This window comes from Papio anubis, chromosome 16, assembly GCF_008728515.1.
Source record: "Papio anubis isolate 15944 chromosome 16, Panubis1.0, whole genome shotgun sequence".
NCBI lineage: Eukaryota > Metazoa > Chordata > Mammalia > Primates > Cercopithecidae > Papio > Papio anubis.
In genome coordinates, this window is record NC_044991.1 from 52,814,423 (window position 1) to 52,840,838 (window position 26,416).

The 26,416-nt window shown below is 45.7% G+C and overlaps 1 long non-coding RNA gene across 1 annotated transcript; it reads left to right on the forward strand.

Annotated features, from left to right (window-relative positions):
- Nucleotides 1-1,411: 1,411 nt before the first annotated feature.
- On the forward strand, nt 1,412-24,719 carry LOC103888092. The gene is made up of 3 exons (XR_652454.4): nt 1,412-2,325; nt 22,870-22,985; nt 24,294-24,719. It is a non-coding gene; the product is annotated as an uncharacterized LOC103888092 (long non-coding RNA).
- The last annotated feature ends 1,697 nt before the right edge of the window (nt 24,720-26,416 follow it).

Consider the following 26,416-nt stretch of genomic DNA (forward strand, 5'->3'; position numbering starts at 1 on the left):
ATATATTTTGTGAGACGAGACCTCGCCATGTTGCCCAGGCTAGTCTTGAACTCCTGGACTCAAGCAATCTGCCAGCCTCAGCCTCCCAAAGTGTTGGGATTACAGACGTGAGCCACTGTGCCCAGCCCAGAGCAGAGAAATTGAAAGAAGATGTGGTAAACTGAGTTATGTCCTCTTTCTCGGCAAACAATGACCGGACTTAGGTCCTAATCAGCATCGATTAGACATCTGCTTGGGGCATTGAGGAGGACTAATTACCATGGACAAAAATGATCTGCCTCCGATGTGATCAAATTAAACGATTGTGAGCCATGGGAAGATCCTCATTCCGATAGTTATCCAGGTGGGTACAATGTCATCACATAGGTCCTTATAAGAGCCCAGAAAGACTAAGGGCAAGGATGACAGCGTGGTCTGCATGCCTGCTACATCCCAGCACTTTGGGAAGCTGAGGCAGGCGGATCACGAGGTCAGGAGATCGAGACCATCCTGGCTAACACGGTGAAACCCCATCTCTACTAAAAATACAAAAAATTAGCCAGACGTGGTGACGGGCACCTGTAGTCCCAGCTACTCAGGAGGCTGAGGCAGGAGAATGGCGTGAACCCAGGAGGCGGAGCTTGCAGTGAGCCAAGATTGATGCCACTGCACTCCAGCCTGGGTGACAGAGTGATATTCCATCTCAAAAAAAAAAAAAGAGCCAAGCAGGAAAGTCAGAGTCAGAACAGGTAGCCTCTAAACACTGCAAAAGGCAAGGAAACAGATTTTCCACCATATCCTCCAGTAGGAATGTAGTCCTGCTGACCCATTTGAAACATCTGACCTCCAGAACATAAGATAAATTTGTGGGTTTTTTCCTGTGTGTGTGTGTGTGTGTGTGAGAAAGAGACAGAGTCTCACTCTGTCACCCCGGCTGGAGTGCAGTGGCACGATCTCGACTCACTGCAACCTCCACCTCCCGGGTTCAAGCAATTCTCCTGCCTCAGCCTCTCAAGTAGCTGGAATTACAGGCAGGCATCACTATGCCCAGTTAATTTTTGTATTTTTAGTAGAGACAAGGTTTCACCATGTTGGCCAGGATGGTCTTGATCTCTTGACCTTGTGATCTGCCTGCCTCGGCCTCCCAAAGTGCTGGGATTACAGGCATGAGCCACCGCACCTAGCCAAATTTGTGTTAAGTCACTAATCTTGTGGTAATTTGTTACAGCAGCAATGGGAAACTAATACAGAAAAGTGGTCAGGAATAAGAATTGCTGCCACATAATAGTATTTCCTATGAGCCAGCACTAAGCACTTTAAGACTCTTAGGTCAGGCATGGTCTCACATCTGTAATCCCAGCACTTTGGGAGGTTGAGGTGGGAAGATCACTTGAGCCAAGGAGTTTGGGACCAGCCTGGGGAACATAGTGAGACCCCATTGCATTTAAAAAAATATACAAAAATTAGCAGGGCATGGTGGTGTGCACCTGTAATCCCAGCTACTTGGGAGGCTGAGGTGGGAGGATTCCTCGATAACAGGAGTTTGAATCTGCAATAAGTCGTGATTGCACCACTACACTCCAGCCTGAGCAACAGAGCAAGACCCTATCTTAAAAAAAAAAAAAAAAAAAAAAAAGTAAAAGAAAGCATCTTAATTGCTTTAATCCTTACACCGACTATAGTTACATTTGCTACGTGGCCTTGAACTCATCTTGCCATTTTGAATGTCCATTTTTATTTCTCTGTGCTATAGCTAAATGATAAAAAGCTTTTAATTAATTTTATTATTGCAGTTTCACTAAGCAAACAGTTCTCCTGTGGAAAAACATCTGATGCCAAAAACTTCCCTTCATGCCCATAAAAGAGTGAAGGCTGATGCAGTTTCACTTGAAGCAGGTTGAATAAAAACTGGACTCGGCCCCTTTAAGTCCGGCTGATGACAAACGGCTACTTTTTATCTTTTGCTGTTGCTCTGGCTCAGTACAGCCATTTAATTATTCATAGGAAGGCTCTTTGGTATTTTCACTGTAGAAGTCACATCTAAGACTTAAATCTTACTTCCACCAACTCCAGTGATGAAGTTTCCAGACTAATGAAAACGTCAGTGCTGTGACATTTCTGGAACCCATTCTCAGCTCCGCAGGGAAAGCTAGACTTGGGTTTTCCATTATTGGAGCATAAAGTTCTTCACTCACCAAAACTGCATCAGCAGGAAAATCCACCAGACACTTTAAGCTAGTGATTACACTGATGTGAATATAAACTTACCACGAATATAACAATGAAAGTTTTTGTATGCTGGGGAAAATCTTGGAGTGTGGAGAAAGCATCTCAATTACCTTGCAGGTCAGTGTGCAATTATATTAGGCTTTCTCCCCTTTCTCTCCCTCTTCATTTCCTGTTTCTTTCTAAATAGCACTAGATACAAGGGGGAAAGGCAAATGGGTTATTACTTTATTGAAAAAGGAAAGGATGGTTACTTCTTTTCTCTTTTTTAAATCGTTGTTAGGATTTTTTTTTTTTTTGGTAGAGACAGGAGTCTTGTTATGTTACCCAGGCTGATCTCAAACTCCTGACCTCAAGTGATCCTCCCACCTGGGCCTCCCAAAGTACTGGGATTACAGGTGTGTGCCACTGCATCCAGCCTTTTTTTAAAAAAAATAATTTTAATCACGGCTGTAATCCTAGGACTTTAGGAGGTCCAGGTGGGTGGATCACCTGAGGTCAAGAGTTCGAGACCAGCCTGATCAACATGGAGAAATCCCGTCTCTACTGAAAATACAAAATTAGCCCGGCGTGATGGCACATGCCTGTAATCCCAGCTACTCTGGAGGCTAAGGCAGGAGAATCACTTGAACCTGGGAGGCGGAGGTTGTGGTGAGCCAAGATCGCACCATTGCACTCCAGCCTGGGCAACGAGAGCAAAACTCCATCTCAAAAAAAAAAAAAAAAAAAAAAAAAAATTAAAACAGAGACAGGGTCTTGCAATGTTGCCCAGGTTGGTCTCAAACTCCTACCTCGATCTCCCAGAGTGACAGGATTGCAGGTGTGAGCCCCTGCCCTCAGCCAATGGTGACTAATTAACCAGAAAGGCATTTACTCAAGACTTTTAGATAGAGATCATCAACACTGTAAAGAGGGAATTAAAAGTTTATTTGATTTTTGTCCTCCTTGGGTCTTGTAGAAGATTCAGGCTCTTGATGTTTCTGAACTGTTGCATCAGCTACCTGTTTGTTTATGTCTTCCTTTTTAGGCTATAAATTCCTCAGGGCAGGTCCTCAGCCTTATTTATCTTTGTTTTTCCAAATTCCAGAACATTCTGAACACATAGAAGATATTTGTGCTTATTGAACGGCATGACAAGTTGACTGTATACATTAATACATGAATAAATAAAGTTCATAGCTTTTCACTGTTGAATGATTCCAGGTATAACCACAGGTTCAGTGCAGAGCCTGAGCAAGCTCAGTGATCACTTGCTGAATATAGATAAAGGTAGCCGGGTGCATCGAGACCAGCCTGGCCAACATGGTGAAACCCCGTCTCTACTAAAATACAAAAAATTAGCCAGGCATGGTGAGGAACGCTTGTAGTCCCAGGTACTGGGAGGCTGAGGCATGAGAATTGCTTGAACCTGGGAGGCAGAGATTGCAGTGAGCCGAGATTGTGCCACTGTACTCCAGCCTGGGCAACAGAGTGAGATTCTGCCAAAAAAAAAAAAAAATATATATATATATATATGTAAAACTGTCAACTGGCGCCAGCCTACCTGAGCCTTCTTTAGGACTCTCACATAGGCAGCCCTGTTTTTGGTGACTTCGTCCCTCACATGCTTAGTCATTATCATGCAATTTGACAGTATGCTTGCACTCCAACAGAGATGCCGAAGAAACATAACGATACTCACACCTTTGTGCAGCTCACAACCTGCACAAAATAGCTGCACTCTAACAACCAAACGGCATTGCATTTGTGTCCACTTCATGGCATTCCTGCCTCCACAGTAAAATAACACTCAGTACAGCAAAAATACTCTCTAAAATACTCTTTTTTTTCTTTTCTCAAGACAGAGGCTTGCTTTGTCACCCAGGCTGGAGTGCAGTGGCACGATTTCGGCTCACTGCAACCTCCGTCTCTTGGGTTCAAGCAATTCTCCTGCCTCAACCTCCTGAGTAGCTGGGATTACAGGCACACACCACCACACCTGGCTAATTTTTGTATTTTTAGTAGAGACAAGGTTTTACCATGTTGGCCAGGCTGGTCTCGAACACCTGACTTCGTGATCCGCCCACCTTGGCCTCCCAAAGTACTGAGATTACAGGTGTGAGCCAGCCTAAAATACTCTTACAGGCAGGGCACAGTGGCTCATGCCTATAATCCCAGCATGTTGAGAGGCTGAGGCAGGAGGATCGCTTGAGCCCAGGAGTTCAAGACCAGGCTGAGCAGCATAGTGAGACCTGTTCTCTACGAAAAATACAAAATTAGCCAGGCATGGTTGCAAGCACCCTGTATACCCAGCTACTCAAGAGACTGAGATGGGAGGATCGCTTGAGCCTGGGAGGTTGAGGCTGCAGTGAGCTGTGATAGTGCCACTGCACTGCAGCCTGGGTGACAGAAATGAGATCCTGTCTCAAAAATAATACTTTTATAAATAAATAAAATACTCTAAGAATAAGGGATACAGGCATAACAAATCAGCAAAATAAAATTCCGGTTAATTGTTGAACATTGTTTCACACATACATCAAACAAGTGAAAACATTTATAAACAAACAGCAACTTTATAGACAAAAAAAGAGGAAAAAAAAGAGAAACCCAGCCAGATATGGCAGTTCACACCTGTAATCCCAGCACTTTGGGAGGCCAAGGCAGGAGAATCACTTGAGCTTAGGTGTTTGAGATCACCTTGAACAACATAGTGAGACCCCCTGTCTCTACAAAAATTTTAAAAATTAGTTGGGCATAATGGTGTGCACCTGTGGTCCCAGGTACTGGGGAGGCTAAGGAGGGAGAATTGCTTGAGCCAGGAAGGTCAAGGTTACAATGAGCGGTGATTGCACCACTGCACCACTCCAGCGAGGCCCTGTCTCCAAAAACAGAGAGAGAGAGAGAGAGAAATCTTTTGTATTTGACCTATTTAACCACTTCATACAAACCAACTACTCATAGTACAGCTTAATACATACACAAAAAAAACTTAATAGATGCTCAGAATAAGAGTCGTCCTCTTGCTTTTCTTTTCTTTTCTTTTTTTTTTTTTTCTGAGATGGAGTCCTGCTCTGTTGCCCAGGCTGGAGCGCAGTGGCACAATTTCAGCTCACTGCAACCTCCGCCTCCCAGGTTCAAGCGATTCTCCTGCCTCAGCCTCCCGAGTAGCTGGGATTACAGGCACGCACCACTACACCCGGTTAATTTTTGTATTTTTAGTAGAGGCAGGGTTTCACCATGTTGGCCAGGATGGTCTCGATCTCCTGACCTCGTGATCCGCCTGCCTTGGCCTCCCAAAGTGCTGGGATTACAGGCGTGAGCCACCGCGTCCGGCCTGCTTTTCTTTTTATAAGGTTCTTTTTCCTTTGAGATTTTAATGAACATGGTCATGCCACAAGTAAAGTTGGAAGTAGGACAGAGAGTGCTCTGAAGGCTGATTTGCTCTTCCAAGATCATTAAGTGTGACTGACGCCTAACAATATGTACAAAAATATAAAAGGTAAATTTAAAATGAAAAAAAAAAAACCTCCCTTTTTTCTTTTTTTTTTTGAGACGGAATTTTGCTCTTGTTGCCCAGGCTGGAGCGCAATGGCACAATCTCGGCTCACTGCAACCTGCATCTCCTGGGTTCAAGCAATTATCTTGCCTCAGCCTCCCTAGTAGCTGGGATTACAGGCACATGCCACCATGCCCAGCTAATTTTTTGTATTTTTAGTAGAGACAGGGTTTCACCACATTGGCTAGGCTGTTCTTGAACTCCTGACCTCAGGTGATACACCTGCCTTAGCCTCCCAAAGTGCTGAGATTAGAAAGGCATGAGCCACCATGCCCGGCCAAAAATCTCCTTTAAAAGTACTTTCAGGCCGGGCGCGGTGGCTCAAGCCTGTAATCCCAGCACTTTGGGAGGCCGAGACGGGTGGATCACGAGGTCAGGAGATCAAGACCATCCTGGCGAACACGGTGAAACCCCGTCTCTACTAAAAAATACAAAAAACTAGCCGGGCGAGATGGCGGGCGCCTGTAGTCCCAGCTACTCGGGAGGCTGAGGCAGGAGAATGGCGTGAACCCGGGAGGTGGAGCTTGCAGTGAGCTGAGATCCGGCCACTGCACTCCAGCCTGGGCGGCAGAGCGAGACTCCGTCTCAAAAAAAAAAAAAAATAAATAAATAAATAAATAAATAAAAGTACTTTCAAGAAAAAAAGCAGGGCCTTGGGATTTTTCATTCTTTTTCCCTGTCCTGTTTTAAAGTCAGGCAGCAGTTTTAGTGGGTGGTGGAAAATCTATGCCATCTGTTGGTGGTGCTCCCCCCGGAGGATGGACAGTCTCTCTGCTCCAAGGTGACCAATTGAGATTCTGAGAATGGAGGTGAAGAGAATGGCCCCATGCTGCACGGGGTCAGGCAGTGGGGCAGGGGAATGCTGTATGACCTAGAGAGGGGATAAAAGTCTTCTTGAGACTTCGTGCCTGCTACCTGATCCTCATCTACTACATAGATTAAATGATGTCCCCATCAGCTGACAGAGAACACTTGACACCCATCAAAAGTCATCAGGCATTTGCGGGGTTTTTTGTTGTTGTTGTTTATTTTTTGAGGCCAAGTCTCATTCTGTCGCCCAGGCTAGAGTGCAGTGGTGTGATCTCAGCTCACTGCAACCTCTGCCTCCTGGGTTCAGGTGATTCTCAGGCCTCAGCCTCCTGAGTAGCTGGAATTACAGGTGTGCACCACCATACCCATCTAATTTTTGTATTTTTAGTAGAGACAGGGTTTCACTGTCTTGATCAGGCTGGTCTCAAACTTCCAACCTCAGATGATCTACTCGCCTCAGCCTCCCGAAGTGCCAGGATGACAGGCGTGAGCCACTGCGCTCGGCCATCAGGTATTCATTGAGTCTTCTGCAAGGTCTTGGTGTCTCTCTGGGCCCAAGCCTGCTGTCTTTTGCAGCTTGGGGCACAAGGTTTCTAGAGTCCACTGTCCTCGTGTTTCCCTTGGCATATAAATAAATTCCCAGGGTGATTGCCAGAATTCAAATAAACAACCCTGCTTTCAGCCTGAACTATTTGTTTTAAGGTGACCTCAGACAACCTTTCCTCCCCATTTTAGGTACACAGACCTTTTAGCACATGACCCCAAGGATTGCATCTTATGATATTTATACTCCTTATCCATAGGTCTTGAACTAGAACCTCATAAGCAGCCAAGAAGGGTGCGTCAGTAACAGTGATTCATGTTATTGTGCTGATGGACCTCAGTAGTGCCAGATGACTTTTGTGGCGTGAGCATCAGCCAATGGAATGGACACTAGCCCATCAGGGCAAGTGCCTGTAAACAAACTGCACTGGTTTGCACTGGCAGGGCTCCACCGTGCAGACAGCCACATCACTACCTCTCCAGCAAACATCAGGAATATGTGCTGTCTAATAGGGTTTCCCCTAAGAGCAAAATCTGAGAGAAGGGTGTGGGTCCAGGTAGTTTATTTGGGAGGTGATGCCAGGAAGCAGGAGTAGGGAATAGGGAGAATGAAACCAAAAAGGGGGAAAAGCCAAAACGAGGTGTTTGAATGAGGTGTGTGAATCCTGCTGGGACCTTCGAAGGAACCATGAAGAAAGCACACCAAGAAGTGCTCCACTTGGGCTGGGCACAGTGGCTCACACCTGTAATCCCAGTACTTTGGGAGGCCGAGGCGGGCAGATCATTTGAGGTCAGGAGTTCAAGACCAGTGTGGCCAATATGGTGAAATCCCATCTCTACTAAAAATACACAAAGTAACTGGTATGGTGACGTATTCTTGTAGTCCCAGCTATTCGGGAGGCTGAGGCAGGAGAATCGCTGGAACCTGGGAGGTGGAGGTTGCAGTGAGCTGAGATCATGCCACTGCACTCCAGCCTGGGCAACAGAGGGAGAGAAGGAGAAGGAGAAGGAGAAGGAGAAGGAAAAGAAGAAGAGGAGGAGGAGGAGGAAAAGAAGAAAAGGAGGAGGAGGAGGAGGAAGAACTCCACCAGCAGATGGAGGCTGCAGCATCTAAGCACTGATCCCATTCCACATGGGGTGAGGGTAGCTTCCAGGTTATTAATTCCCTGATACTTTCAGGGTGCACCTGAATTTGGCTTCTACTGTCTTAGAGAAAGCAGAGAGGTGTTTCCATATATGCTTGAGAAATAATACTGGCAAAGTACACAGAACTGTCTATCAAAGGTGCACTGAAATCAGGTGAGTTGCAGAGATGTGACACAGGACATCACAAACGCCTGCTACAAATGTTTAATAAAAGTATAAATGAAGTGCAGCAAGAGGGGTGCACAGGCCCCCTTAAATCTTTGTGGTAGAAGACAGACGCTTATTGCCTGTGCAACATCCCTTCCTTTGGGGAACCACTTTTTTCTCCACTTCAATGTGATTGTGTTGATTCTATATAGTATGCAGATTACCAGCCTCCAAAGATATTCACATCACAACCCCTGGAACTTGTAACTGTGTTAGATTACATGAAAAAGGGGAATTAAGGTTGCAGAAGGAATTAAGATTGCTAATCAGCTGACTTGGAGTGGGGAGATTATCCTGGATTATCCAGTACACCCAATATAAACACAAAAGTCCTTATAAATAGAACAGGGAGACATAAAAATGAGAACCAAAAAAATAAGAGCATGAGGAGGTTGCTGCTGTTGAGGATGGAGGAATAGGGCACAAGCCAGGAGACATAGGTGGCCCCTAGAAGGTGGAAAAGGCAAGGACACTGATTCTCTCCTAGAGCCTTTAGGAAGGAAGGCAGCCAAGCCATTACTTTGATTTTAGCCCAGTGGTTCCCATTTTAGACTTGTGACCTCTAGAACTGGGAGATAATCAACGTGTGCAACTTCAGGCCCCTAAATTTGTGGTAAATTGTTACATCAGCAATAGAAACTGATACACTCCACATGATTTGATGAGGCTGATGGGGCCATATCCTCACTCCCAGAGCTGGGAACATGATCCAGCCATCCATCAGCATCCGTCATGATTCATCCAAGAACAAATGCACAACCTAAGCAGGGCCTGGCCCTTTCCAATCCTAATGGGATATGGCCTCTATGGTCCTTCCACCCTTGTAATTACATTGGTCACAACAAGATCACAGCAAGAAGGGGTAAAAGCACAGAATATCTCTGTCTGTGGGAGGTTTTAAAGAGCCTGGTCCAGACTGGGCACAGTGGCTCATGCCTGTAATCCCAGCACTTTGGGAGGCTGAGATGGGTGGATCACCTGAGGCCAGGAGTTCGAGACTAGGACGGCAAACATGGTGAAACCCTGTTTCTACAAAAAAAAAAAAAAAAAAAAATCAGCCAGGAGTGGTGGCACACGGCTGTAGTTTCAGCTACTTGGGAGGCTGAGGTGGGAAAATCACTTGAGCCCAGGAGGCGGAGGTTGCAGTCAACTGAGATCACACCACTGCACTCCAGCTTGGGTAACAGTGAGACTCTGTCTCAAAACAAACAAGCAAAACTCTGAATCTAAAAACAGGTCTAAAAAACATTATTTTGAAGTAGTAATGGGTATAAATGATACTTTAAGATGTCTGCAATCTGGAAATACCTGGGGACTTTTTTGTTTGTTTTTTTTCACTTGTGACAAAATCACAATCCTGCTAATACTGTTGTGGTTTGTTGCCCACATTCTTCATGGGAGGGGAAGGTCAGGTTCAGTTGGAAGTTACTGAAAATAGGAATGATTCTTTTCCTAGCCAAGTTTATGGACCTCCTAAATTTTTTTCAGACTCGTTGGGATCCACGGATTCAGGCTCATTTCAGGTTATTTCACATTCCCTAAAAATAATCCTCCCCCTCCTGCCCACCTTTTATGTGTGCAAAGAAAGGCTGGAGTGCAGTGGTACAATCTCGGCTCACTGCAACCTCCGTCTCCCGGATTCAAGCTATTTCTCGTGTCTCAGCCTCTCAAGTATCTGAGATTACAGGCATGCACCACCTCGCCCAGCTAATTTTTTGTAATTTTAGTAGACAGGGTTTCACATGTTGGTCAGGCGGTCTCAAACTCCTGACCTCAAATGATCCACCTGCCTCAGCCTCCCAAAGTGCTGGGATTACAGGATAAGTCACCATGCCCAGCTCGATTTTTTTTGTTTGTTTTGAGACAGAGTTTTGCTCTTGTTGCCCAGGCTAGAGCGCAATGGTGCGATCTTGGCTCACTGCAACCTCCACCTCCCAGGTTCAAGCGATTATCCTGTCTCAGCCTCCCGAGTAGCTGGGATTACAGGCATGCATCACCATGCCCGGCTAATTTTGTATTTTTAGTAGAGATGGGGTTTCTCCATGTTGGTCAGGCTGGTCTCGAACTCCCGACCTCAGGTAATCCACCCACCTTGGCCTCCCAAAGTGCTGGGATTACAGGAGTGAGCCACCGCCCCTGGCCTCTCACTTTTTTTTTTTTAATGGGGTCTCGCTCTGTCACCCAGGCTGGAGTACAGTGGTACAAACATAGCTCCCTACAGCCTCGAACTCCTGGGCTCAAGCAATCCTCCTGCCTCAGCCTCTTGAGTACCTAGGCCTACAGACACTCACCACTGTGCCTATTATTATTATTATTATTATTTTGTAGAAATGGGGTCTTTCCCTGTTGCCCAAGCTGGTCGTGAACCCCTGGCCTCTCAAGTGTTCTTCCCTCGGCCTCCCAAAGCACTGAGATTACAAGTGTGAGCTGTGCTTGGTTCAGCCCGGGTAAGCCTACAGTTGAAAATACCTCACAGGGTACCTCGAAGCTGCTACCCACCTTTCTGGCCTACTACCCCGCTGGATCCCTTGTCTCCATGCTCTCTTCATGTGGGCCTTGCCAACTAGCCAACATTCACCCATTGGTGCGACAACAACAAAACTATTGCTTATCATTATCGAGGGCTGGCCAGGTGCCATACTCTTTTAAAGCATTACCTAATTTAGTCCTGTGGCCGGGCACGGTGGCTCATGCCTGTAATCCCAGCACTTTGGGAGGCTGAAGTGGGTGGATCACCTGAGGTCAGGAGTTCAAGTGCAGCCTGGCCAACATGTTGAAACCCCATCTCTACCAAAAATACAAAAATTTGCCAGGCAAGGTGGTGACAGGTGCCTGTAATCCCCCAGCTACCTGGGAGGCTGAGGCAGGAAAATTGCTTGAAGCCAGGAGGCAGAGGTTGCAGTGAGCCAAGATCACACCACTGCATTCCAGCCTGGGCCACAGAGCGAGACTCCATCTTAAAAAATTAAATAAATAAAAATAAAATAATTTAATCCTTGTGACAACACAATAAGGCAGGTCCTACCATAATTCCCATCATATAGCTAATGCTCAGAGCAGTGGAGTGACTTGCTGAAGGAGAACAAGCAGTGAGGAGGCAGAGTCAGGATTCAAACCTGTTTGTCCGACTCCAGACTCAAATCCTCTGGCCACTTCACAAAACTCTTTTGCATGTTTTTGGGCCTCTGTGTGCATAACCATTTTCATCTGCCTGAAACACAGGCAAAGACCTGGTAAACCCTCACTCCTTGCTTCAAATGCTGCAGGTACTCCCCCTTCCCTTGGCCCCTTGGCCTCACTGGTTCAGTACACGCCAATCAGACTTCCAAGTGCTAGCCCCTGCACCTGCAACCTTTTGCCTGAGTGCTTTCTGAAACCATTGGTACATGCTCTGCATACATACATTGAAGGGCTGAGTGCTAGGGAATTAATATCCCCAGAAGAGGCTCCCAACCAATGTTGATGGAAGCGGATGCATAAATCCCCGTTCCTCCGTCCCTCCCAGACACAATCCACAGTTTCCCAGCATCCCCAAGAAGGATAAAGCTCCAGCTGCCTTGATAAGTCTTTTTTTGTTTGTTTGTTTGAGACAAGGTATGGCCCTGTCACCCAGGCTGGAGTGCAGTGGCGTGATCCCAGCTCACCGCAGTCTTGACTTCCCAGACTCAAGCAATCCTCCTACTTCAGCCTCCTGACTAGCTGGATCTATAGACATGCACCGCTGTTCCCAGCTAATTTTTGTGTTTTTTGTAGAGACGGGGTTTTGTCATGTTGCCCAGGCTGGTCTCTAACTCATGAGCTCAAGTTATCAGTCTGTCTCGGCCTCCCAAAGTTCTGGGATGACAGGTGTGAGCCACCATGTCCAGCCTGATTCACTTTTTTTTTTTTTTTTTTGAGATGGAGTCTTGCTCTTGTCACTCAGGCTGGTGTGCAATGGTACAGTCTTGGCTCACTGCAACCTCTGCCTTCCGGGTTCAAGCAATTCTCCTGCCTCAGCCTCCGGAGTAGCTGGGATTACAGGCGCCTGCCACCATGCCCGGCTAATTTTTGTATTTTTAGTAGAGAAGTTTCACCATCTTGGTCAGGCTGGTCTCAAACTCCTGACCTCGTGACCTGCCCGCCTCAGCCTCCCAAAGTGCTGGGATTACAGGTATGAGCCACCGCGCCCAACCCTGACTCACTTTCATTGACTTCTTTCCTTTTTCTGTCTCACTCTCTTACTCCCTTACTGGTGTTTCCTGGGAGCATCACCTAAAACCATTGCTTGCACTGGAATCTCATCTCAGGGTCCACCTCTAGAGGACCCAAAGCATGCCTCCTCTGAGAAGCCTTCTTCACTTTCCTTAGCAGAGCTGGCTATGTCCCTCTTCTGCCCATGGCCTGGGACATACTCCATGAAGGTCATATTCACACTGGTTTGCAGTGGTTAGTTGACATGTCAGGGTGTAGGTTTCCTATTGCTGCTATAACATTACCACAAATTTAGTGGCTTAAAGCAAAGTTCATTTGTTGTCTCACAGTTTTGTAGGTCAGAGCCCCACTTTCACAAACTCTGGCTCAACTGAGCCATCTGCTTGGGGTCCCAGAAAGCCTCACTCAAGGTGGTGACAGGGCTGTGTTCCCTACTGCAAGCTCTGGGGATGGATCCCCTTCAGGTGTGGGCCAAATTCAGTTTCTTGTGGTCGTAGGGCTGGGGTCCCACCTTCCTTGCTGGTTGTGAGCTAACGGCCAGTCTTTGCTCCAAGAAGCTTCCTGCATTATTTCTCATGCTTTCCACGTGGCCCCTTCGCAGGTCAAGTCTTTCTCACACTTAAAACTTCCCTGGCTTTTCCTTCTGCCACATCTCTCTGACTCCAGCTGGAGAAAATTCTCTGTTTTAGGGGATCATGTGATTAAATTGGAACCACCCAGATAATACAGTATAATCTCCCTATTTTAAGTTTTTGGGTTTTTTTGAGACAGGGTCTTGCTCTGTCACCCAGGGTGGAGTTGGAGTGCGGTGGCACGATCACGGCGTGCAGCCTCTACATCCTGGGCTCAAGTGATCCTCCCAGCTCAGCCTCCCAGGTAGCTGGGACTATAGGCCAGTACCACATGCCTTGATAATTTTTGTATTTTTTTTTTTTCTTTTTGTAGAGACATAGTTTCACCATGTTGTCCAGGCTGGTCTTGAACTTCTGGGCTCAATCCCAGAGTACTGGGATTACAGGCATGAGCCACCGCACCCGGCCCATTTTCCCTGTTATTCCTATTACTTCCTGTTGTTGCCTTCATATGGAGTTTCTACCTGGTCTCTAGCTCCCCGTATGGATACAGCCTTTGCAGAACTTTTTCTGTTATTGTTAAACATATAATCAGGCCTCACTTGTGCCTGACCTGGTGGTCCATACCTCAGGTCTTCCTAGGATCAGAAATCAATCTTTCTTCCCAGATTTGTGCAGCACAGTTTGAGAAGAACAGTCCAATTACCTCATAAACTTCATGCTGAGGCTATAGATTTTCATTTCCTAATTTCGTCTGTTCCATTCTATGACTTCCTATTTCTTTTCCTAGCTCCTGGTATGCTCTTGAAAGCACTGGTTGGTAACCAATTTCCGTTCCTTGACAAAGAAAACCCTGTTTACACTCAGGGTTTCCTACTCTGTTACATAAGGGTCCGACAGTCACATTTCCTCCTCAGGCTGTACAAGCAGTTTATTTCAAGCTGTGTCTACACACAGCAACTGGACATTTGCAGAAATCTTAGGGCTATAGTCCTGCAGCATAGCCAGAGCCAAAGCAGAGTACATTAGGGTTCAAGGCTGGCTACCCTGTGCCCTCTGCTTTCAAAGAAAATATCCTTGAGTGGTGGAATTTGGGTAATTTTAACTTTTTAAATTGATTTTTCTTTTTTCTTGAGACAGAGTTTCTCTGTCTCCCCGGTTGGAGTGCAGTGGTGCAATCTCAGCTCACTGCAACCTCTGCCTCTGAGGTTCAAGTGATTTTTGTGCCTCAGCCCCTTGAGTAGCTGGGATTACAGGCGTGCCCCACAACGCTTGGCTAAGTTTTTGTATGTTTAGTAGAGAGGGGGGTTTCTCCATGTTGGCCAGGCTGGTCTTGAACTCCTGGCCTCAAGTGATCTGCCTACCTCAGCCTCCCAAAGTGCTGAGATTACAGGACTGAGCCACCGTGCCAGGCCTAAATTTATTTTTCTGTTTTTCAAAATTATATAATCGTCATGTTTTACTTTTATACTCAGAGGAAAAAAATAAGCTTTCTTCAAAAAAAAAAAAAAAATCAATGATTGAATCAGCCTCTCTAACAGCCTATCCAAAAAGAACTCCCCATTTGGCATGACTGGCTACCTCTTTCCAGACAGAAACTGAGGACCAGAGTGGGTAACCCGTGGCCCAGAGTAGGTAACCCATGGCCGTCCGGCTAGTCAGTGACTGACTGGGGTCTTCATGTGATGACCCTGGATATAGGTCTTATTTTAAGGTGGAAACCCCTAGAAGCTGACTCTGAGACAAGGACTCTTGTGCAAGTAGCTTATGGGGGAGGTGACTCCAGGAAACACCAGTGGGGAGGAGGGGAAAGGGGAGCGGGGGCAGAGAGGGGGAGGGCGGAGACTGAGACAGAGAGTAGCTAATTAAGGCACTGGGGAGAAAGGGAGCTGAGCTGCATTTGTCCTCAGGGGACCTCTGGGAGCCAGTGTGGAACACACCTCTGCACCCTGCCCCTGCCGGGAAAGGCAGCTGGAGTGTTGAACATACCACCTCCCATCAGCCAGGCGCTAAGGGCTGCTTCCAGTGTGGGGCCAAGTCCTGGACACTCTGGCCTTCCACGTGGGTGGTAAGGTGGGCTCTGGCAGCAAGAGGAAACCCTTGAGCAGCTGGCTTCCTCTTGTGAGGAAGTAGGGGCCCCTGCTTCCAGACGGCCATGAGAAGGGCCCCGCTTGATGGAGAGGTCAGAGTGAGGGGACATGGTGGGCAACAAGAGCACCCGCTGCAGGTCTAACAGGGAGCAGCCTACACTGGACCTAGAGGGGCATGGAGGTCCCTAACAGCCAAAGCCATAAAGTTGCACTGCTGGTCACAGTGTGCCAGTCTTCATTCAAGTGAACGGATTACCTCCGGGAAATTAGTTACGAGAGGCAACAGATTAATTCATGGCACCCAGTACCATCTATGTCAGTCGGGATTCTTTGGTTGCAAGTGACGAAACCCAATTCCAATCAGACCCAATTTCAAGCAGACACAAAGGGAAGGAGGAAGGGTGCAACACTTCCTTGCATAAGCGGGAAAGGGAGGGTGCAAACTGTCTGTAATTCATCACATGGAGTGAGCACGGATTTTGCAATTTGTCTACCCAAAGGGAGTGCCTTTTTAAAGTTTTTGCCCTAAACCATCTTCATGTTGGCAGCAGCTCAGTTATTCTCAGGAGAAGGATACCAGACACACAGAAGGACAAGTGTCGTCCTCAAAACTGTGACAGATAAAGTAGCTGCCACCCAGCAGAAAATAGGCCCATGACGGAATGGTGACTGTTGTGGGCTAAACTGTGTCCCTCCAGCAGATATGTTAAGGTCCCAACCCCTGGTACCTGTGAATGTGACCTTATTTGGAAATAAGGTCCCTGCAGATGCAATCAGGTTAAGATGAGGTCATACTGGATTAAATGGGCCCTAATCCAATATGACTGGTGCCTTGGTAAGAAGGGAAGAGGCCAGGTGTGGTGGCTCATGCCTGTAATTCCAGCACTTTGGGAGGCTGAGGTGGGTGGATCACTTGAGCTCAGGAGTTCAAGAACAGCCTGGGCAACATGGTGAAACCCCATCTCTACCAAAAATACAAAAATTAGCCAGGTGTAGTGGCATGCGCCCTTAGTCCCAGCTATTCAGGAGGCTGAGGTGGGAGGATCGCTTGAGCCCAGGAGGCAGAGGTTGCAGTGAGCCAAGTTCATGCCACTGTACTCCAGCCTGGGTGGGTGACAGAGTAAGACCCTATCTCAAAAAAAAAAAAAAAAAAAAAAAAAAAGAGAGAGAAGAAACACAAGACACAGGCACAAAAGGAAACGCAGATACTCAAGGAGAGTGCCCTGTTGTGATGACAGGGATAGAGATTGGAGCAACGCAAGTAAGAACCCAGGAATGCCCAGAAACTAAGAAAAAGGCTTGGAATAGATTCTCCCTCTAGAACATTCAGAGCACACGGTCCTGCCTACACCTTGACTTCTGGTCTCCAGAAATGTCAGAGAAGCCACTCAGGTTGTGATACTTTGTTATGGCAGCCCTGGGAAACTGATGCAGTTACTGATTGGACACTGGAGATCTAGAGGCAAGGAGGATGAAGTCCTGGGCAGGACAAGGATCTGCAGTGGGCTCAGCATGAGGACACAGGGCAGCCAGGGTGTAAAGGGAGCCGGTGCTGAACTGGAAGGTGAGGTGAGTGTGCACCCGTGTGCCTCCCACCTGGGCTGCTGCCCATGGCCAAGTCTTTCTATGTGAGGAGTGACTTCTTGCACAAGCAAAGGTGACTAAGAGGAACATAGCATCCCCAACATTTCCTTTAGATGGTTGCAGATCTTCTCTTTGAAGCTGTTACCTGAAGGTAAAGTGAAGGGGGGCAATGCTCTCGTGGGAGGTCATTCCTTCAAATCCAGACATTGTCTCATTTTCTTCGACTTCTGGGTTGAGTCTCCTTCTCCCACTCTGGCAGTAGCAATCTGACACTTAGCTAACCCTTGTTGAATGCTCACTATGTGTTAAACAATGTTTATTTTGTTTTGTTTTGTTTTGTTTTGTTGAGAGACAGGTTCTCACTCTGTCGCCCAGGCTGGAGTGCAGTGGTGAGATCACTGCTCACTGCAGCCTTGACCTCCTGGGCTCAAGTGATCCTCTCACCTTGGCCTTCTGAATAGCCGGTGCTACTGATGTGCACCACCATGCCCAACCAATTATTTCAATTTCTTGTAGAGACAGGATCTCACTAGGTTGTCTAGGCTGATCTTGAACTCCCAGGCTCAAGTGATCCTCCTGCCTTTGCCTCCTGAAGTGCTGGAATTACAGGTGTGAGCCACGGTGCCAGGCCAAAGTCTTAAGTCTGCACTGTCTCATGCAATAGCAATAGCCATAGCCACAGCCACATGTGGTGATGTACATTTAAATTTAAATTAATTAAAATTAGATAAAATTAATAATTCAGCCTGGGCATGGTGGCTCACACCTGTAATCCCAGCACTTTGGGAGGCCGAGGTGGGCGGATTACTTGCGGTCGGGAATTCGAGACCAGCCTGGACAACATGGTGAAAACCCTGTCTCTACTAAAAATACAAAAAGTAGCCAGGCCTAGTGGCGGGCACCTGTAATCCCAGCTACTCTGGAGGCTGAGGCAGGAGAATTCCATGAACCCGGGAGGCAGAAGTTGCAGTGAGCCAAGATCATGTCGCTGCACTCCAGCCTGGGTGACAGAATTAATAATTCATTTTCTTGGTTGCACTAGCTACATTCCAAGCACTCAGTAGCCAGTGGCTACTGTATTGGACAGCATAGAACATTTCCATCATTGCAGAAAGTTTTACAGTGCTGTTCCAAGTCACTCGCATGTATTACCTTATGTAATCATCACACCCCCTCCAAGGTAGGTTCTACTATCATCTTCATTTTAAAGTTGAAGAAATTGAGGCTTAGGACACAGAACGAGTAAGTCAGAGGAACCAGGCTCGGCAGAGCATTCAGACGAGGCAGAGTTGAGGTGTCACAGATTTCACACATTTTCAGCAAGCTTGGCTCAGGTGAAGGCTCCAAGTAACCTGTCCTTTCCCACTTTTTCCTGCACTTCCTCACTGTCTATTCAGAATTCCCAGTTCCCTTAAGGATCAGGAAACTAACAAGGTAAATAAGGGTGTAGTAGCCAAATATTCTGGTACTTCTCTTTCTTCCAGTTCTCCTCTTTCCAGGTAAATGAGAGGATTATACTTTCTGATCCCTCATGAGCCTCCCAGGCTCATTGTTAAGTGAATAATGTGACTAATATTATTAGTCAATGAATTTATTTATTTATTTATTTATTTATTTATTTTTGAGACAGAGTCTCGCTCTGTCACCCAGCTGGAGTGCAGTGGTGCAATCTTGGCTCACTGCAACCTCCACCTCCCGGGTTCAAGCAATTCTCCTGCCTCAGCTTTCCAAGTATCTCGGACTACAAACATGGGCCACCATACCTGGCTAATTTTTTTTTTTTTTTTTGGTTTGTATTTTTAGCAGAGATGAGGTTTCTCCATGTTGCCCAGACTGGTCTCGAACTCCTGGTCTCAAGTAATCTGCCCACCCCAGCCTTCCCAAAGTGCTGGGATTACAGGTGTGAGCCACTGCGCCCAGCCTGGGTTGAAGGTTTAATTGCTGGTGTAAGACCCTCCAGAGCTCTTTTCCTTCTGCAATGATGGCCAGCAATGCTCAAGATGGTGGTGCTCCATTGGTCTGTGATCTAGAGGGAGGCTGATGGTGACCAGGCACAGAGCCCTAGCTAACCCTGAATGAACATGATGTTTCAAGCAATGATTCTGAGGCTTTAAACACAGCATAACTCAACCCACACTAACCAATACATACATACATACATGCAAAAGATGGTTGCTCTGAGACAACCTCACAGATGTGACCAATACAGAGACTTGGAAACTGAAACCGACAATTTCTACTCTTCTTTCTGGAAGTAAAAAATGTATGGCCGGTAAGGTGGCTTACACCTGCAATCCCAGCACATTGGAAGGCTGAGGTGGGAGAATCACTTAAGCCTAGGAGTTCAAGACCAGCCTGGACAACATAGGGAGACCTTGACTTTATTTTAAAAAATTTAAAAATTAAGAAATGTATTTTTATTGCCAGCAAAGCCAGGCAGTTTGGTAGGATGCACACACACCTGAGAATATTTATCATCACTCTTCAGAAAAATTGAATTTCATCCTATAACTACTGTCTTTTGACAATTTGTTTAGTTTAAGGTGGAGTCCGATACTTTGATGAGTTATTTCTTCTAAAGAGATAAAGAAGGCAAATCACATCATTTTGCAATCCAAGAGATACCATTAAATGAGAAATAGTGAAATAAGGGATAAAAATTCCAACACAGTAGAAATCCAGGCATTTCAGAAGTTTTATCTCAGGTAGGTTCATTGAATTCAACTAGTAGTTTTGACCACTATGATTACAAAAGGCAACAGACATTTCTGAAAGGAATGGTATCGTGTCTTTCATTCTTATTATTATTCTGAGATGGAGTCTTGCTCTGTTGCCCAGGCTCGAGTGCAGTGGGATGATCTTGGCTCACTGCAACCTCCACCTCCCAGGTTCAAGTGATTCTCGTGCCTCAGCCTCCTGAGTAGCTGGGACCACAGGGACTCGCCACCACACCTGGCTAATTTTTGTATTTTTAGTAGAGATGAGGGTTTCACCATGTTGGCCAGGCTGGTCTCGAACTCCCGACCTCAGGTGATCCACTCACCTTGGTCTCCCAATGTGCTGGGATTTCAGGTGTGAGCCACTGCACCCAACCAGGAATGGTATCTTCTTTGTAGTTTCTATTCCTTGAGTCCATTATTAATAGTCAATCCATTAATAAACCAGTATAAGCCAAAGTGTGGAGAGGAACACAAACACATGCAATTTATAGTTCTGCTCACAAGGAATTTACAATCTATGTGAAGAGAACAAAGTAAAATGAATGAAATAATAGTGAACCATGGCTAGGCGTGGTGGCTCACACCTGTAATCCCAGCACTTTGGGAGGCCGACACAGAAGGATTGCTTGAGCCCAGGAGCTTAAGATCAGCCTGGGCAACCAGGAGTGAGACCTCCTCCCTCTACAAAAAAATCAATTTATGTATGTATGTATTTATATTTATTTTTTGAGACAGGGTCTCGTTCTGTCACCCAGGTTGTAGTGCAGTGGTGTGATCTCAGCTCATGGCAATGTCTGCCTTCCAGGCTTCAGTGATCTACCCACCTCAGCTTCCAAAGTAGCTGGGACTACAGGTGTATGCCACCATGCCCAGCTAATTTTTAAATTTTTTGTATCTCACCATGTTGCCCAAGTTGGTCTCGAACACCTGGGCTCAAGTGATCCACCTGCCTGGGCCTCCCAAAATGCTGGGATTACAGGCATGAGTCACTGTGCCCAGACTCTACAAAAAAATTTTAAAAATTAGCCAGACATGGTGGCACATGCCTGTAGTCCCAGCTTCTTGGGAGACTGAGGTGGGAGGATTGCTTGTGCCCCAGGAGGCTGCAGTAAACTATGATTGCACCACTGTACTCCAGCCTGGGCTACAGAGAGAGACCGTGTTCCAAAAAAAAGAAGAAAGGAAGGAGAGGAGGGGAGGGGAGGCGAGGGGAGGGGAGGGGAGGGGAGGGGAAGTGAACGACTTATAAGAGTAAAAAATATAGATGCTCACCACTCTCCTCAGCATCTTTTGCTTGAACCTCAGCCAATTATTTCTCATTCTGTATCCATCTCTGAAAGGTTATATTATTAATTGAAATACTTCACTCACTCCCCACTTATTCTTGCCATTTTCTCAGTAAATGTGTGATCCATCCCTCTAGATGGATGGAATATATTTATTGACTCTTTGGTTTTGGGCCACATAACTTACTTTAACCAGTGAAAAATGGGAAGTGACAATGTGCCAGTTCTGTGCCTAGGCCTTAAGAAGCCACATGTGTTCCTGCCTGCCCCTCTGCTATATGAATGAAAAGAACATGTATAGGAAGATTAGAGATACATGGAGGCAAGTCAAGTCATCCCAGCTGAGCCTGCCTAGATCAGCTGACACCCAGACAACTCCTAGATGCATGAGCAAAATGGCACCGTATGCTATAAAGAATTTATGGGCTGTTTGTTACGTGGTAATAGCTAACTGACACACATGCTCTAGGTTGGATTTAGCTGACTCTCACAGCCCTCGTAATGCTTTATTGCCCTTAGCTATCCATATATCCTGTCTCTTCTACCACACTGTGACATCTTACTGGGATTTTTCATCTTTCTATCCCCAGCACCTAACCCGTCTCTAGCTCACAATGTACACTCAATATATGCTTGTTGAGTAAAAATCCGGGAGAAAGAATGAGTACATGAATAGAATTAGCCATATGGATTTTGATTTCTAAATTGTCCTTGAATGGCTGGGCACGGTGACTCATGCCTGTAATCTTAGCACTTTGGGAGGCCAAGACGGGTGGATTTCCTTGAGCTCATGAATTCAAGATCAGTCTGGACAACATGGTGAAACCCTGTCTCTACCAAAACTGTAAAAAATTAGCCAGGCGTGGTGGCGTGCACCGGTGGTCCCAGTACTCGAGAGACTAAGGTGGAAGGAACCCTTAAGCCTGGGTCTGAGCCGTGATCACAACACTGCATGCCAGCCTGAGTGACAGCGTGAGACCTTGTCTCAAAAAAAATAAGAAAAATAAATAAATAAATTGTTCTGGTAGGTTCAAAAGAACTTGTTATGCAGGAAGGAGGGGAGGAAGTTTATAAAACTACTTTCAAAATTTTAAATACTATATAAATTATTACATGATTTTGTCTATATGTATGTTGAAACGGTACATAAAATAACGATCATATCTAGTATATCTATTATTATAATAGTGCCTTTAACATCACCTCCCAAAAAACAACCAGCCAAGATACACCTTACCTTAAAATGAAACATTTTTTCAGGTGTTGATCAATGAAAAAAAAAAAAATTTTAAAAAATGCTTGGTAGAAGCCAGGCATGGTGGCTCACGCCTGTAATCCCAGCACTTTGGGAGGCTGAGGTGGGCAAATCGCTTGAGGTCAAGAGTTTGAGACCAGCCTGGCCAACATGGTGAAACCCTATCTCTGCTAAAAATACAAAAATTAGCCTGGCATGGTCTCACATGCTTGTAATCCCAGCTACTTGGAATGCTGAGGTATAAAAATCACTGGAACCTGGGAGACAGAAGTTGCAGTGAACTGAGATCGAGATCCTGCCATTGCACTCCAGCCTGAGTGACAGAAATGACAATCTGTCTCAGAAAAAAAAAAAAAGAAGCAGCAGCAGCCCGGGCTCAGTGGCTCATGCCTGTAATCCTAGCACTTTGGGAGGCCGAAGCCGATGGATCACCTGAGGTCAGGAGTTTGAGACCAGCCACTACTTGGGAGGCTAAGGCAGGAGAATCACTTGAATCTGGGATGTGGAGGTTGCAGTGAGCCGTGATCATGCCACTTCACTCCATTCAGCCTGGGTGACAGAGTAAGACTCCGTCTCAAAAACAAAACAAAACAAAACAAAAACTTGTTAGGTAGGAAATGTGTATTTGAGTCCATGGGGAAAAGAATTTGATTGATCTGGATAGTTGCTTTGCTCCTAGGAAAATGTTTTCATTCATCCAAAAAACATGTGTACCTTCCCAGGGACCAGGGCAAAGCACTAATGGCACCGTGGAGGGAGTTATCACAGGAGCGGCGGAGGGCAAAGTGATCATGCCTGCGGATACCTAGGGTTACAAAATCATCTGCTATCTTCCTAGGTAAATGTGTTGCTCATATGGGAGGAATGCACAATGGAACATTTTTTCTAAATAAAAAATAGATTTCAACAGAGCACAATCACACTGCTATCTGTTTTATAGATGGAAAAGTAAATTTCACAACTTCCTTGAAATAAAAACATGAGACTGGCCTAAAGTTTTCTAAGCAATTTTGCAGTAGTTTGACAACTGTTTGTCCTTCTTTTCCAGGGCGTTAAACTGGCCTCCATTTATGATGACTTTTAAACAGAAAGAAGAGTGTGTATTGTTTATAGTAAAAGGAAATCTCTGATTTTAGAAATTTCCTTTTCACATGCTCTGTATTTGCTATAGACTGAATGTTCATGTCTCCCCAAAATTCATACATTAAAACCTAATCCCCAGTGCAATGGGCTAGGAACTGGGGCCTTTGGGAGGTGATTAGGTCATGAGGGTGGAGTCCTCATGAATGGGATTAGTGTCCTCATAAAAGAAACCCCAGGCCAGGCGCAGTGGCTCAAGCCTATAATCCCAGCACTTTGGGAGGCTGAGGCAGGTGGATCACCTGAGGTCGGGAGTTCAAGACCAACCTGACCAACACAGAGAAACCCCATCTCTACTAAAAATACAAAAATTACCCGGGCATGGTGGCGCATGCCTGTAATCCCAGCTACTCTGGAGGCTGAGGCAGGAGAATCACTTGAACCTGGGAGGCGGAGGTTGCAGTGAGCCAAGATCGCACCATTGCACTCCAGCCTGGGCAACACGAGCAAAATTCCGTCTCAAAAAAAAAGAGAGAGAGACCCCAGAGAGTTCCCCTGTCCCCTTCTGCTATGCAAGATTAGAGCAAGAGACAGCCATTTATGAATCAGGAAGTGGGCCCTCACCAGAGGCTGAATCTGCTCTTGCCTTGTTCTTGAAATTCACAGCTACCAGAACTGTGAGAAATAGATTTCTGTTGTTTATAAGCCACCCAGGCTATGATACTCTGTTATAACAGCCGCAGTGGACCAAAATAGTATTTAATCATTCATTTAATGGCAAGTTAAAACAAAAGAATTTGGGATTTTAAGAAAGTCACAAATTGTGTTTTAATCAGATCATGTTCTTTGGTTTGTTAGCCTATTTGGAGGTGGTAAAACAAAGCAAAAAATTTTCAGAAGTTCTATATGAAAACTAAATCTCTTTCCCACTGTAAGTCTGAAATTATGTTCCCTCCCCAGAGGCACACTCTCATAAGCATTTTATGTGTTTTTAAATTTTAAACAAACACAAACCTTCTAACACCTGCTGTTTCATATCTTGTCTTTTTCATGTGGAAAAAAAAAGATCTTGGAGCTCATTCCATAAGCGACTTGCATTTCAACAGGATTCTTCAAAAGTGACAAGAAAACACAGGAAACCAACACCATTTTGAATCGTTTCGCATGAAGCTGATTGGCAAGCATTCCTTCATGAAATCACTCAGCACGTAATCTGGCATTCATGAGCCGTATGTACGGAAAACTCAAGGAGTCTGAGGTGTGAGCAATCAACTGAAGGCACGTCTTGTAATGGCCATTGATTCTGTGAACATTAGCAGCATTAATATGTGCTTTGTGATAATAGAAGTTTTGTCATTATTTCAATGTCACCGTTGGAGATTATGAGGCATAGAAAAGTATAGAGCAGGGAAATGCAAATTAAAATAACAATGAGACACAATTTCAGAGCCATTAGATTGGCAACTTTTTCAATCCTGATAACACTAACTGTGGTGAGGGTGGAGAACCAGAAACAGGCTTTTATACTCAGTCTGTGGGAGGGAAAAATTGGAATAATTACAATAGAGAACAATTTTGCAGTGCTTAGTAAAGTTGATATGTACAAAATTTCAATTCACCAAATATATGTTTTTTTTTTAAGCAGGTTTTTTTGTTGTTCTTTTTGAGAGAGAATCTTGCTCTGTTGCCCAGGCTGGGGTGCAGTGGTGCGATCTTGGCTCACTGCAACCTCTGCCTCCTGGGTTCAAGCGATTCTCATACATCAGCCTCCCGAGTAGCTGGAATTACAGGTGTGTACCACCACGCCCAGATAATTTTTTGTATTTTTAGGAGAGATGGGGTTTCTCTATGTTGGCCAGGCTGGTCTCAAACTCCTGACCTCAAGTGATCTGCCCACCTTGACCTTTGAAAGTGTTGGGATTACAGGCATGAACTACCACGTCCAGGCAAATTTACTTCTGTATAAATACCCAAGCAAGTTCTTGAGCTTATGGGTCAGTGCATGTGTACCTAAGCCTGTTCATTGCAACATTTCTTGGGATAGTAAAACAATACAGTACTACAGAGTACTTCAAATAAATGCATGAATTAGGCTGGGCACGGTCGCTCACCCCTGTAATCCCAGCACTTTGAGAGGCGAAGACAGGCAGATCACTTGAGGTCAGGAGTTAGAGACCATCCTGGCCAACATGGTGAAACCCCGTCTCTACCAAACATACAAAAATTAGCTGGGTATGGTGGTGCATGCCTGTAATCCCAGCTACTCGGGAGGCTGAAGCAGGAGAGTCGCTTGAACCCAGGAGGCGGAGGTTGCAGTGAGCCGAGATGGCGCCACTGCACTCCAGCCTGGGCAATAAGAGTGAGACTCTGTCTCAAGAAAAACAAACAAAAACAATGTAAAAGCATGATACCATTTAAGAGAATTTGTAAAACACACAAATAATGCTTTGTGTTGTTTGTGGACATGTATTCTCCAGCTGTCACGTCCTCCTTCTGGCCTTCTCTGCCTCCCTCTGGCCCTGGGAAGCTTTATGGACTTTATCAGGGAACTCTTTTCTTTGTCTTTGGTTGGGTTCATCCAATGGGAAGCACCAGTAAGAGTCTGAAGGGAGAATAAGAGAGAGGCAGGGGGAATTAACTCTGGTCCTCTCCTTGCCTACTCCCTCTTTGCCAGGGGTTTGCAGAGGCTGCATTTGTTCACTGAAGACCACAAGTACTGTTGGTAACCCTCTGCTACAGTGGCAAGTCTTTCTGAGTTCTGTAGCAGGGGACCTTCATTTGCTACCCCCAAGATGCTTCACCATCCCTTTCTGGGGTCCCTTATTGCAGCCTCCTCATTTGCAAAGGGAACTTTTATGAAATTGTCTTCCATGACCCCTTTGCACATGCCTGTCAAGTCCCTGGATGATGCACGTATTTATGTGGGGAGATTTAAAACTATGCTCACTAGCTGACCGGGCGTGGTGGCTCACATCTATAATCCCAGTGCTTTGGGAGGCTGAGATGGGAGGATTGCTTGAGGCCAGGAGTTCAAGACCAGCTTGTTCAACATAGCAAGATCCTGTCCCTATTATTCAAATAAAAAGGAAAAGAAAAAATGAAGTAAATAAAACTATGCTCACTAATGATATCTCTCAGTTCAGGAAGCTGGTTACCTCTGCAAAAGGAAGTACAAGAAAGGATTGGGGC